We start from the raw sequence: 14,360 nt of genomic DNA, 5'->3' as shown, positions 1-14,360 counted from the left end.
CGTGAGCGCATGCATTGTTAATACCACCAGTCACTGTACCTGTTCACGGTACGTGTGTGTGACAGGTGCACATTTGTAATACCCATCACTGCATATACCTACCTGTTGTTCAGTGCACCCACCTACCTATGTGAGCGCACGCAGTGTGCTATTTAATACCACCAGTCACTGTACCTGTTCATGGTACGTGTGTGTAACAGGTGCACATTTGTAATACCCATCACAGCATATACCTACCTGTTGTTCAGTGCACCCACCTACCTACGTGAGCGCACGCAGTGTGCTATTGAATACCAACAGTCACTGTATCTGTTCACGGTACGTGTGTGTGACAGGTGCACATTTGTAATACCCATCACTGCATATACCTATTTATTTATTTATTATTTATTTATTGTATTTATAAAGCGCCAACATATTCAGTGCACCCACCTACCTACGTGAGCGCACGCAGTGTGATATACCACTCCGTGCATACCTGTTAACTGCACCTGTGTGACTGCACATTGTATTAGTCAAGTCAGTGCATACCTTTCACTTATTCCCCTCCAATATGGACAAAACAGGTAGAGGCAGAGGCAGACCCAGAGGAAGGCCACCCGACAGGTCTGTTTGAGGTCGCACTGATGTGATTTCATGCGGCCCTGGACCCAAGTACAGTGCTCAGAAGAAGGCACGTCCCATCAACTCCCAAGATTGTCAGGACGTGGTTGACTATTTAACACAGAACACCTCATCTTCCGCAGCCACCAGCGCTACTACTAGCACCACATCCATTCCATTTGACACTTTGCAGGAGTTATTTGGTGGGGAATTAACTGATTCACAGCCACTACTGTTACAGCAAGATGAAGGCGCTAAGCAAGTTACACCACCTCATATGTCTGAGTTAGGCGACACTATGGACGTAAAGTGTGAGGAGGAGGATGATGATGCACCTGCTGTTGGTGCAGTTTATGAGGTGTCTGAGGCAAGCAAAGCTGGGCAGGATGATTATGATGATGACGATGATACGGATGTCACGTGGGATCCTAAGAGACAAGATGACCAAGGGGACAGTTCAGAGGGGGAGTCAGAGAGGAGAAGGAGGAGACGAGTTCCTGAAAGAAGCAGGGGGAGCTTGTCGTCAGAAACAGCTGGTGGCAGTGTCCGGTACCATGTGTCACCACCTATGTACAGCCAGCCAACATGCCCTTCAAAGTCAGCTGCTGATGCCACCATAGTGCCATCACACCAGGGGGGCTCAGCGGCTTGGACATTTTTTAATGTGTCTGCCTTAGAACAGAGCAATGCCCTCTGTTCTCTCTGCCTCCAAAAATTGAGCCGTGGAAAGGCCAACAGCCACGTAGGGACAACTGCCTTATGAAGACACATGGAGAAAAGGCACAAACAGCAATGGGAAGAGCACCAAAGGAAAAGAAGCACACAAAAGAAAAGCCACCCTCCTTTTCCTCTTCCTCCTTCAGGTGCATCATCTTCAGCCTCTTTCTCCCTTGCACCTTCACAATCACAGCCACCCTCCACTCCGCCTCTCAACTTAAGCGGTTCCTGCTCCTCTGCCCACAGCAGCAGTCAGGTGTCCGTGAGGGAAATCTTTGAGCGGAAGAAACCAATTTCTGCCAGTCATCCCCTTGCCCGGAGTCTGACAGCTGGCTTGGCGGAACTGTTCGCTCGCCAGCTGTTACCATACCAGCTGGTGGACTCTGAGGCCTTCCTTAAATTTGTGGCTAAATGCCTGCAGGCTCATGCGGCCGTTTGAGAAGGTGACCAACCTGGTGAGTTGCAGTTAAGGCGCCATCAGCGACTTAATGCCGTACGCTTTCTTCCTGGAGTGTGCCGTGCGTAGAGTGGTGGATTAAGCTGTGGAGGAGCGTGAACAGGAACAGGAGGAAGAGTTGTGGGATCAATTCTCATCAGAACAAGATGTTTCCCCAACACCTGCGGCAGCACAGAGGGGGGAGGAGGAGGAAGAGTCGTGTGGGGAAGAGGAGTCAGACTGGGATGATGAGGAAGGTGGTTTTTTTTTTTGGAGGAGGAGGCGGCAGTGGCAGAAAAACAACCACAGCAGGCGTTGGAGGGGCTTGTGCTGCTCAACGTTCCCGTGGTATTGTTCATGGCTGGGGGGAGGAGGAGAACTTACCTGACATCACTGAAGAAGAGCAAGAGGAGATGGATAGTACATCTGGATCCAAATTAGTGCAGATGGCATCTTTCATGCTGTCCAGCCTGTTGAGGGACCCCGGTATAAAAAAACTCAAGGGGAATGAGCTGTACTGGGTGGCCACGCTACTAGACCCTTGGTATAGGCACAAAGTGATGGAGATGTTTCCAAATCACATGAATGCAGAAAGAATGCAGAACAAGCTGGCAACTATGCTTTACAATGCATTTAAGGGTAATGTCACAGCACAACGCAATAAAGGTACCACTGCCAGTAATCCTTCTCCCATGTCCACGCAGGCAAGGTCAGGACGCTCCAGCGATCTCATGGTGATGTCGGACGTGCGGACATTCTGTAGTCCAACGCCTCGCCTTAGCCCTTCCGGATCCACCCTCCACCAATGCCTGGACCGGCAGGTAGCCAACTAACTGGCCTTAAAGGGACACTTAAGTCAAACAAAAAAAATGAGTTTGACTCACCTAGGGCTTCCAATAGCCTCCTGCAGCTGTCCGGTGCCCTCGCCGTCTCCCTCCGATCCTCCCGTCCTCGCCGGCAGCCACTTCCTGTTTCGGTGACAGGAGCTGACAGGCTGGGGACGCGAGTGATTCTTCGCGTTCCCAGACACATTAGCACCCTCTATGCTGCTATATGGTATCTGATATATGCTATAGCAGCATAGATGGCACTATTGTGGCCAGGAACGCGAAGAATCACTCGCGTCCCCAGCCTGTCAGCTCCTGTCACCGAAACAGGAAGTGGCTGCCAGTGGGGCCAGGAGGATCGGAGGCAGATGGCGAGGGCACCGGACAGCTGCAGCGGGCTATTGGAAGCCCCAGGTGAGTAAAACTCATTTTTTTTGTTTGACTTAAGTATCCCTTTAAGTGTGGATGTAGACACTGTGAGCAGCAATGAACCCTTGGACTACTGGGTGTGCAGGCTTGACCTGTGGCCAGAGCTGTCACAATTTGCAATCCAACTTCTGTCTTGCCCTGCCTCAAGCGTCCTGTCAGAAAGGACCTTCAACTCATTGTCACTGAGAAGAGAAGTTGCGTAAGTCACAAAAGTGTTCAGTACCTCACTTTTATCAAAATGAATGAGGTATGGAACCCGGAGGCATACTGCCCGCCCCAAGACTAAGTCAGTCCCCAAGCACAGCATGTCTGCCTGCACGCCGTGTGACTGCCTGCCCCAAGAATAAGTTGCTCCCCACACAGCATCTCTGCCTGCAGGCCGCTTGACTGCGTTCTCCACCACCACCAGAACTCCAGGTGGATTCCTGAATTTTTAAGGCCGCTGCTAGCAGCGGCCGCTATAATATTTTTTCTGGTGCGTGTACATGCCTGCCTAATTTTCCTGGCTGCACTGCAGCTGCAGCTACAAAACAAAAGGCATGTACATGTGCCAATTCCCCTTCGTAATCGTTACCTTGCCGCGGTGAAGGGGCTAGCGTTTCACAATGAAGCAATGACCAACGGCTATACGAGTGTATCGGGGGGGGGGGCACACCCAAGATAATAAGATCGTTGCTTCATTGTGGACAGACCAAATTCGATCAGCTGGACAGTCACTGTTGTTCTATCATTGAGCTACCACAGCCCGGCGACCATATGGGCTTGAAAACCGTCACGGCCTGCACTCTCGCCAGGGTGCGCAACAGTCCAGCACGGCCATCACTACACAAACAGCTGTTTGCGGTGAGTTACACAGTTAGTTTGGTGTGTCAGTGTGAAGCAGTACTCAAATTACACTCCCTGATTGATGTATACACATGCAAGATGTTTTAAAGCACTTTAGGCCTCCAATTTAGCATGCAATGTGATTTCTGCCCTTAAAACGCTGCTTTACGTCAAATCCAGACTTTTGGCATCTATCCCACTCCTCCATGCAAAAACACAGATGTTAGACCCCTTGAAACATCTTTTCCATCACTTTTGTGGCCAGCATAAATGTTTCTAGTTTTTAAAGTTCGCATCCCCATTGAAGTCTATTGCGGTTTGCGGAAGTTCGCGCAAACCGAACTTTTGTGGAAGTTCGCGTTCGAGGTTCGCGAACCGAAAATCGGAGGTTAATAATAATAATGGCAGTATTTGTATAGCGCCTTTCTCCTGTCGGACTCAAAGCGCTTGCGAGGCAGCCACTAGAGCGCACTCAGTAGGCAGTAGCAGTGTTAGGGAGTCTTGCCCAATGAACTCCTTACTGAATTACTGGCTTACTGAACAGGCAGAGCCGAGATTCGAACCCAGGTCTCCCATGTCAGAGGCAGAGCCCTTAACCAGTACACCATCCAGCCAGGTTAGAGCCATCTCTAATGTTGACAGAGGATGATCTCGGTGCTGAGACAGAGTGTACATTCTACATAGGGGATGGTGGGGGGCTCTATCTGGAAACCTATACTGAATGGGGTGGGGCACTTTTAAACTACCTATGCCAAGGGAAGGGAGGGAGCATTCTCTGGCTACATACACAGATGGAACCTCTCTGACTACTTTTTATGGGGGGGGGGGGGGGGGGGAGCACTCTCTGGCTACCCATTCTGGGGTGGGATTACTGTCTTGCTACATATAATGGGGGAAACATCTGCCTACCAACACTTTGGCCTCCTATAATAGGGGCACATCCTGGCTACTTGTACTGGGGTCACTCTGCCTTAATTGGTGTGGGGGTCACTCTCTGGCTACCTACACTAGGAAGACAACTCTCTGGCTACCTAAGCTGGGGGGTGATGTTGTTCACTGGCTGCCTATACTTAGTGGTCTGATTCTTTCCAGATAAAACATTGCACCACTTTTAGATGCTAAAACCTGGAGAGAGAGAAACAACGTTGAATTAGTTCATGCTTTGAAAATGAATGTGAATGAATTAGTTCATGCTTTGAAAATGAGTCACAAAGCCCTGTACAGCTAATTATGCATCCACCAAGGGGGGAATTTATGGACAGACTCATAGCAACTGTACTCATTTAAACAGACACTGTTGTTTTTTCTAAAATTAACAAAACATTTTTAAAATTGATTTTGTCAAAAACAGCAAGGTATTTTTAAAGCAATTTTGGTGATGATAGCATGTATCATGTATCCTTGCTATTAACCGCTAAAGTAAGCATGAAATTACGTGTGAAAATTACATGAAAATTATACGAAATTATGAATGGATTACACAAAATCAATTGAATGTCCAAATCGTTATTACATATGGCCATAATTGCAGAAATGTATTTGCATATTACGATCAGCACTATAATTTATATAGCGCTGACCTATTACACAGCAGATTATATATGGTTATGTCACTAACTGTCCCTCAGAGGGTCTCACAATCTAATCTCTACCAATCTCTACCATTGTCGTCTACGGTCAATTTTTAGGGTGAAGCCAATTAACTTATCTGTATATTTTTGGGATGTGGGAGGAAATCAGAGTGTCTGAAGGAAACATATGCAGTCACGGGGAGAACATACAAACTCTGTGAAGATAAGGACCCAGCGCTGCAAGGGGAGAGTGCTGGAAGCCTCTGGCACCCAAAGTCCCCCCTGTAGCCGAAATTACTACTGGCATCTATGGTGGTGCTGAAGCTTCCGCGACGCCCCATATATTTTTTGTTGTCTGCGGTGGGGGGACAGGATGGATAAGGTTAGGCATCGGTAGGGGGATGTCTTTTAAAGTTAGGCATCAGTGTTTTTGTTTCCCCAGGGTTAAGCGTCATGGAGGGAATTCGGTTGGGGTTAGGCATCAGAGGGGGTGTGTGGTTGGGGTTAGACATCGGCAGGGGGGTTGGTTATGGTTAGTCATCAGTGGAGGGAGAGCTCTGTGTGAGAATAGGGTTAGATTTAGCTAGAGTAACATATCGGTATCATTTAACAATATTTTACTCTCGGAATTAGCACTGCAAAAATAATAGAACATGGGTACGTTTATTAACCACTTGAGGACCACAGTCTTTCTACCCCTTAAGGACCAGGCACTTTTTTTCCATTCAGACCACTGCAGCTTTCACGGTTTATTGCTCGCTCATACAACCTACCACCTAAATGAATTTTGGCTCCTTTTCTTGTCACTAATAAAGCTTTCTTTTGGTGCTCAATTGAAGGTAAAGAGGCGCCCTGGTTGAAATAAAAGCATCTAAAAACAGCTTAAAATCGAGGAAATAATATGAGGTGGCTTACCTCAATAACGAAATCCTTGTATATGACAAAAGATTTTTATTTAGCACAGGCAACGCGTTTCGCGGGTCCAAGCCCGCTTCATCAGGCCAATAAAAGTGCCTACAATAGTGAAAGAGCTCCTCAGTATAACTATATCGACAGCGTTATAGGTTAATACAATGAATACTTATGCATTATACATTTATATCCCAATAGTATACATACCACTGGGTTAAATGAAAACGATCGAATGATTCGATAGATCCATCAATCAGAAAAACGATTTTTCGAAAAAGTAAATTTAACCTAATTTAAGGATCTAGACTGCCGATCTAAAATGGGAGATGGTAAATATGCAAATGCAGTGTTCAGCTGCATTTGAAGGTATTTATATAATGTTCAAAAATCAACAGTCCATGGGCCTGATCCACAAAGCCGCGCAAACCGTCCAGCACGGGTGCGGCAAACAGCCAGCACGCGAAGCGCCGCCCGCGGCCTCCCGCGCGCGCAAAACGCCGCGACCCACGCGACCGCGGCAAAACGCGTTTGCAATAGTCCGCGACCGCGCGAATCGCGGCACCCCACGCGCGCAAAAGCCCGCGAACGGCACCCCACGCGCCAACCACCCAGCACACCCGCGCCAAACAGCCCGCACGCCCCCGCGAACCAAGCCCACATGCCCAAAATTTCCATATGCTGGAGGAGGTTTTTATAACAAAAATTGATTAAAAACTAAAGTTATAAAATATATATATATATATATATATAAAAATATTGGCGTTACATTGATGACATCATAATCATTTGGCAGGGTGATACGACTACTATCAATCAATTAGTGAATTCTTTCAACGATAACGATTGGGGATTCACATTCACTATGAATACCCATCCACAAACCATTGATTTTCTAGACGTCACACTGTATATTGAAAATAACATTATAAAATCCAAGACTTTTTTCAAGAAGGTAGATGCGAACTCCTATGTCCATTATGGGAGTTCGCATCATAAACCTTGGAAAACAAACATACCATTCGGCCAATTTAGACGAATACGAAAAAACTGTACAGACTTGCCCACTTTCGACACTCAAGCAGACAACCTAGAGAAAAAATTCCTAGATCGATCTTTTCCCAAACCATTAATAAAGTCAGCCAGACAGCGAGCAAGAACTTTAGACCAAAAATCACTTTTAGACACACAAACGAAAGACAAAGACCAGACCAAGATTAGCCAACCTTCTTTCATTACCCGATTCAGTTCCAATCACAAGAATATCAGATCTGTTGTGAACAAATATTGGCCAACCTTACTAAAAGATCCATACCTCTGTCCTAAGCTTGAAGAGAAACCGAAGCTAATTTTTAGAAGAGCCAAAACTTTAAAGAACATCCTAGCCCCAAGTAGACCTCGAGCATTAAATGCCCCCATACGAGACTCCCATACTGTCCCAAACATACAAAGATGCAGATCGCCAAAATGCTTGGCATGCGACTACCTTCATCCGGGCATCCTTTCGTTCACATGCACCGTTACTAATGAGACATTCAACCTCACCCATTCCTTCATATATATATACATATATATATATATATATATATATATATATATATACAGATATACATACACATACATACATATATATATACACACATATACATATACACGCAGCCACAAATTAAATTAATAATAAAATAATAATAATAGTACTAATAATGCACAAATTACATATGCAAGAATCCAGCATTCATAGTACAGTATAGGAGATATTTATCTTGCCCGTGAATATATAGCTTATAAGATAGACTAAAGTGCATATATCAATCTAAAAAAAGGGGGAACAATTATCACAAGACTTGGCCAGGTATAAATAGACATGTGTCTGACACTAACTGACACTTTAAGAATACCTGGTCATTGATATCATAAAAACAGCAAAAAACTGTGCATAGTTTAAACAGCAGGGGGAGCGCTTCATATAACTGTAATAATGGGAGTAAGCTTGACTTACCAAATGAACAAGTCGATATGGCAAAGGGAGCCTCTAATGGAGACTCTGAAGAGCTGCAATATATATTAGCTTTGCTAATCTCTGCAGCTGCAGTAATGAGAGCTCAACGAGGGGTGGATCAGATGTTCAGAGGGTGGGATGACATCACATAAGATGATGACTTCCGCAGGAAGTTGTGGCGCCGCCATCTTGGTTTAGGGCATTGATATATATATTGTGGGAAACTCGCCAGTGCTCATGTATGTTAGACATAACAGCAGCTGAAAGAACCCTGTTGCTGTTCTGTCACTAGATGGCAGCAAAGTGCACAATGTTTCTATTAGTAGGGTAATACAGCGTTTTCTTAGATTAGGCAAATAGAAATAAATACATTTTCTCATGACTTAATTTTGTGCTAATGTGCATATAGATATTCAGTGTGTGATCCTGCTTAACCCTTTGGGGATCTATTTTTCAGAGATAAAGAAATAAAAGGTTTTACATATATATTATATTTTACATATACATATATATATATATTTTTTTTTTTTTTGGGGGGGGGGGGGGGGGGAGGGAGGAATGAGGGGGGGGGTCTGGGTAACAGGGCAGAAAATAGAGAGGAGGAAGGGAAAAAAGATAAAGTGAAGAAAATTGTATGTGAAGGGAAGACAGTGGAATTATGGGGGTAAGTGATAAAACTCTGTGGGCTGTGAAGGTAATATGGTTATTAGTAATTATGCTCCAGACACTCGTTTAGGCCCTCTGGTTTGAGTGTTCTGAGTTTAAAAATCCAGAACATCTCCCTTGCCCGTAAACGGGACATACGGTCTGTTTGGGAAGAGATGTCTGTGATATGCTCAATTGGTGTAAAAGCAAACAGTTTGGGGTCGGAATTATGAAACTCAGCGAAATGTCTAGACAGACTGTGTTTGGCAAATGATTTTTGGATATTTCTTCTATGTTGTCCTAGTCTTGCTCTGATTTGCTGACTGGTGCGCCCTACATATTGTTTATTGCAGGGGCATGTGATGAGATAAATGATGTGTGTGGTGCTGCAACTGAAGGAATGGGTGAGGTTGAATGTCTCATTAGTAACGGTGCATGTGAACGAAAGGATGCCCGGATGAAGGTAGTCGCATGCCAAGCATTTTGGCGATCTGCATCTTTGTATGTTTGGGACAGTATGGGAGTCTCGTATGGGGGCATTTAATGCTCGAGGTCTACTTGGGGCTAGGATGTTCTTTAAAGTTTTGGCTCTTCTAAAAATTAGCTTCGGTTTCTCTTCAAGCTTAGGACAGAGGTATGGATCTTTTAGTAAGGTTGGCCAATATTTGTTCACAACAGATCTGATATTCTTGTGATTGGAACTGAATCGGGTAATGAAAGAAGGTTGGCTAATCTTGGTCTGGTCTTTGTCTTTCGTTTGTGTGTCTAAAAGTGATTTTTGGTCTAAAGTTCTTGCTCGCTGTCTGGCTGACTTTATTAATGGTTTGGGAAAAGATCGATCTAGGAATTTTTTCTCTAGGTTGTCTGCTTGAGTGTCGAAAGTGGGCAAGTCTGTACAGTTTTTTCGTATTCGTCTAAATTGGCCGAATGGTATGTTTGTTTTCCAAGGTTTATGATGCGAACTCCCATAATGGACATAGGAGTTCGCATCTACCTTCTTGAAAAAAGTCTTGGATTTTATAATGTTATTTTCAATATACAGTGTGACGTCTAGAAAATCAATGGTTTGTGGATGGGTATTCATAGTGAATGTGAATCCCCAATCGTTATCGTTGAAAGAATTCACTAATTGATTGATAGTAGTCGTATCACCCTGCCAAATGATTATGATGTCATCAATGTAACGCCAATATTTTATCACCTGGCTTTGGAGAGGGTTTTGGTCAAAAAATAGTTTCTCGAAGAGGCCCATTGTTAAATTAGCATATGATGGAGCTAGATTTGCCCCCATAGCTGTGCCCCTGGTCTGTAAATAGATGGTGTCTTGGAATGAAAAAATATTGTGAGTAAGTATGAATTCAGTAGCATGTAAGAGAAAATTCTTTTGAGGGATTGGCATGGTGGTATCTAGGTATAGGTAATGAGCTAAGGCCTGTAAACCAATTTCATGTCTGATGTTGGTGTACAGCGCTGTAACATCCAGTGTTACCCAATGGTAACTGGGTAACCATACCATGGACATGAGTTCTTGTAGGAGCTGGCTAGAATCCTTTAAATAGGAGGGGAGTGAAATTACATATTTTTGCAAGAAATAATCAATGTATTCAGATAGGGAGGAGGTGAGTGATCCAATACCTGAGATTATAGGACGGCCTGGGGGATTTTGTATTGATTTATGTATCTTGGGAAGAAAATAAAAGAAAGGTAGTTTTGGATTTGCTGTAATAAGGAAATCTTTTTCTTCTTTAGAAATGATGTTTTCTTTAAGTGCTGAGGTTATTAATTTCTCATATTGGGATTTAAATTGATGTGTTGGATCCTTGGGTAATATTGCATAATATGTAGGATCATGTAATAACCTATGTGCTTCTGCTATGTAGTCTGTTGTGTTCATTAATACAATCCCACCCCCTTTGTCAGCGGCTCTTATGATTATGTCTGTGTTCTTTTTGAGAGAATTGACAGCGGTTTGTTCTGCTCGGGTAAGGTTGAACTTGGGTGGAGCTTGATTTTTCTCTAACTGTCGGAGTTCCTCTAATACAGAAAGATAGAAGGTCTCTATATGTGGGCCTCTATATGATGTGGGGTAAAATTGTGATTGTTTCTTAAATTCAGTGTGGATATATTTTTCCACACTGAATGTGTCTGGGTCTAAAATGACATTAGGGCAATCTATTGGTTCATTGGTGAATATAATCTGTGAATTAGGTGACACAGCTGGGTTAGATTTTTTCAGGTCTTTTATCAGAAAATATCTTTTTAGTGTAAGTTTCCTCACAAAGGAATTGAGGTCCACAAATAGCTCAAATAGATTGGATGTTTTGGTGGGACAGAAAGAGAGACCTCGATTTAGAACTTTACATTCTATAGGGGAAAGATGATGGGACGAAAGATTGAAGATAGACTTATATTCAGCCTTCCGTGGAAATTGAGGTGATGCTAATTGGACTTGGTTTCGGTTATGTCCCTTCTTTTTGATGCCCCTTCTCCCTCGTTTTCTGGGCTGGGTGCTGGTCTTTTCTGGGCCTTGGAGGTTTTTGATTGAGGGGTGTGATTCAGTGACGTGGGACTTGAAATGAGGGGACGTAAAGGTGGTTCCTTGTTTAGAAGAGTGGGAAGCTCTAAAAAAGAAAGAGTATCCGATTCAGATGAGGAGAATGTAGATATGGAAGAGGAACTCTGGTTTTGACTAGAGGTGTGGTTGGTAGCTGCAGTATGACTGGAATTTGGAGTGATAGGATAATAACCAGTGATCGTGCTGTGTGTTCTGGGTTTGGGTTTTGGGGGGTGTGGCACAAGGGATGGTGGCGGTGGGGGTAGGGAAGTGTGTGTGATGTGGTTGGAAATGGAATGTGGGGTTCTGGACATAGGAGTGTCTGTGGGAGTATCACTGTGTGTGCTGATGTCATGAGGGTTGATGCCCAGGTCAGTGTCTGGACTGACAGGGAGAGGAGTGGGACGCTGTGTGGATGGAATGAGTGAGGGCAACTGTGAGGTGGGGCTGGAGGGTGCAGGATGGACAGGTGTGTGTAGCAGTGGAGAGTGGCCCGAGGGAACCGGGTGGGCAGGTGGGACAAAGTGAGGAGGAGGGGGACAGGGTAAAGAAAGAAGGGAAGGGATGGGGGATTTTGGAGGGTGGATGGCAGCTTGTGGGAATTGGCGCCTGGGGGGATGGCGTGAACGGGGTGGTAATGGTCGTGGACGGTATGGGCGATGGTTGGGAGGGGGGGCAGGGAGGGCAGGGGAGTTGTCGTTATCAGCAGGTGCTCTTGGAGTCGGTGTAGGTTGTGGCCCACCAGGCTGTTCGCCTTGATTGGGATCCCTATATTGCTTCTTCTTGTGTTGTGTATGTGTGGCATATATAGCTCTATCTCGGTTGAGTTTTTTGAGCTTACTCTCCATGATGTCTGCTTCGAATTTATGAAGTTTATTTGAGAGTGAAAAGGACAGTGACTGATATTCTTTGGTGTTAATATAAGGAGAAAGTTTTTCTCTAAGATTGGCGATTTTTTCAGCCAGTTCCAATAATAAGCTTTCTCTTTTTGTTATGATCCGCTCCATCATGCCAACAGAGCATGATTGGAGATATATATACCAGTCCGCCGTATAGATAAGATCATTCGGAAAAGAGGTCTCAACAAGTACTCGGAGTCCCTCAGGAGCTATGCCTTCATCAATATAGGTTTTTTGCATAGCTATATCAGCCTGATTAAAAAATTCACTTTTTAATAAGCCCTCTAGTTCAAAGAATATGGGTTTTAAATTTGGGACTGGTAGAGTCTCTTTGGGGTCAAATTTCTTTTGGTGCTATTTGATTGCTCCTGCGATTTTTACTTTTTATTATATTCATCAAAAAAGACATGGATTTTGGCAAAAAAATTATTTTTTTAACTTTCTGTGCTGACATTTTTCAAATAAAGTAAAATTTCTGTATACATGCAGCGCGAAAAATGTGGACAAACATGTTTTTGATAAAAAAAACTCATTCAGTGTATATTTATTGGTTTGGGTAAAAGTTATAGCGTTTACAAACTATGGTGCAAAAAGTGAATTTTCCCATTTTCAAGCATCTATGACTTTTCTGACCCCCTGTCATGTTTCATGAGGGGCTAGAATTCCAGGATAGTATAAATACCCCCCAAATGACCCCATTTTGGAAAGAAGACATCCCAAAGTATTCACTGAGAGGCATAGTGAGTTCATAGAAGATATTATTTTTTGTCACAAGTAAGCGGAAAATGACACTTTGTGACAAAAAAAAAAAAAAAGTTTCCATTTCTGCTAACTTGCGACAAAAAAAATGAAATCTGCCACGGACTCACCATGCCCCTCTCTGAATCCCTTGAAGTGTCTACTTTCCAAAATGGGGTCATTTGTGGGGTGTGTTTACTGTCCTGACATTTTGGGGGGTGCTAAATTGTAAGCACCCCTGTAAAGCCTAAAGGTGCTCATTGGACTTTGGACCCCTTAGCGCAGTTAGGCTGCAAAAAAGTGCCACACATGTGGTATTGCCATACTCAGTAGAAGTACTATAATGTGTTTTGGGGTGTATTTTTACACATACCCATGCTGGGTGGGAGAAATATCTCTGTAAATGACAATGTTTTCATTTTTTTTTACACACAATTGTCCATTTACAGAGTTATTCCTCCCACCCAGCATGGGTATGTGTAAAAATACACCACAAAACACATTATACTACTTCTCCTGAGTACGGCAATACCACATGTGTGGCACTTTTTTGCACCCTAACTGCGCTAAAGGGCCCAAAGTCCAATGAGTACCTTTAGGATTTCACAGGTCATTTTGCGACATTTGGTTTCAAGACTACTCCTCATGGTTTAGGGCCCCTAAAATGCCAGGGCAGTATAGGAACCCCACAAATGACCCCATTTTAGACAGAAGACACCCCAAGGTATTCCGTTAGGAGTATGGTGAGTTCATAGAAGATTTTATTTTTTGTCACAAGTTAGCGGAACATGACACTTTTGAAAAAAAACAATTAAAATCAATTTCCGCTAACTTGTGACAAAAAAATAAAAACTTCTATGAACTCACCATACTCCTAACGGAATACCTTTGGGTGTCTTCTTTCTAAAATGGGGTCATTTGTGGGGTTCCTATACTGCCCTGGCATTTTAGGGGCCCTAAACCATGAGGAGTAGTCTGGAAATCAAATTCCGCAAAATGACCTGTGAAATTCTAAAGGTACTCATTGGACTTTGGGCCCTTTAGCGCAGTTAGGGTGCAAAAAAGTGCCACACATGTGGTATCGCCGTACTCGGGAGAAGTAGTACAATGTGTTTTGGGGTGTATTTTTACACATACCCATGCTGGGCGGGAGAAATAACTCTGTAAATGGACAATTGTGTGTAAAAAAATCAAAAGATTGTCATTTA

At 43.9% G+C, this 14,360-nt stretch overlaps 1 protein-coding gene across 1 annotated transcript in view; it reads left to right on the top strand.

Annotated features, from left to right (window-relative positions):
• Positions 1-14,360, top strand: part of LOC137518597 (band 4.1-like protein 4B) — a 252,326-nt gene that overhangs the window by 140,413 nt on the left and 97,553 nt on the right. The window lies entirely within an intron of this gene.

The sequence above is a fragment of the Hyperolius riggenbachi genome, chromosome 5, assembly GCF_040937935.1.
Source record: "Hyperolius riggenbachi isolate aHypRig1 chromosome 5, aHypRig1.pri, whole genome shotgun sequence".
Taxonomy (NCBI): Eukaryota; Metazoa; Chordata; class Amphibia; order Anura; family Hyperoliidae; genus Hyperolius; species Hyperolius riggenbachi.
Note: the sequence above shows the minus strand (reverse complement) of the source record. Positions and strands in the feature narration are given on the sequence as shown.